Source organism: Penaeus monodon, chromosome 32, assembly GCF_015228065.2.
Source record: "Penaeus monodon isolate SGIC_2016 chromosome 32, NSTDA_Pmon_1, whole genome shotgun sequence".
NCBI lineage: Eukaryota > Metazoa > Arthropoda > Malacostraca > Decapoda > Penaeidae > Penaeus > Penaeus monodon.
The window spans coordinates 31,325,566-31,326,009 of record NC_051417.1 but is presented as its reverse complement, the minus strand read 5'-3'; positions in this window follow the sequence as shown (position 1 = coordinate 31,326,009).

Sequence of the window (444 nt, the reverse complement as noted above, 5' to 3'; positions counted from 1 at the left end):
GCTCAGTGAACTCGCGGTTTTTGGTAAAATCTTCACATTGTCTTACTCTTAAGTCTTCACAGTGTCTTGCGATCTTCTGTAACTTGAAGATAATGGCATCACACTTTTAAACCAAAAGATATATGGATTTTGCTTCCCCGAGTTCGTCTCCGCTGCTGGTTGGCGGTGATTCATGAGTTCTTTTTAAGTATGATCGTATCTTCATTGTCACTTGCACGTTTTCTTACCCAGGCTGTTTTGCGCCAGTATCACGTATTTAAAGCCCAGTTGTTTTGTTGTTATTTATTTGAATTGTTGTTATATATATATATATGAATGATTGTAAATAAAATGTCTAACAGGCAATTTTGTTTTCTCCTTTTCTTTCCTGTGCGAGTATGAGGACAAAATGGAAGTATAACGATGTTTGAGTTTGGAATCAAATAAAATTGGTAGATATTTCGA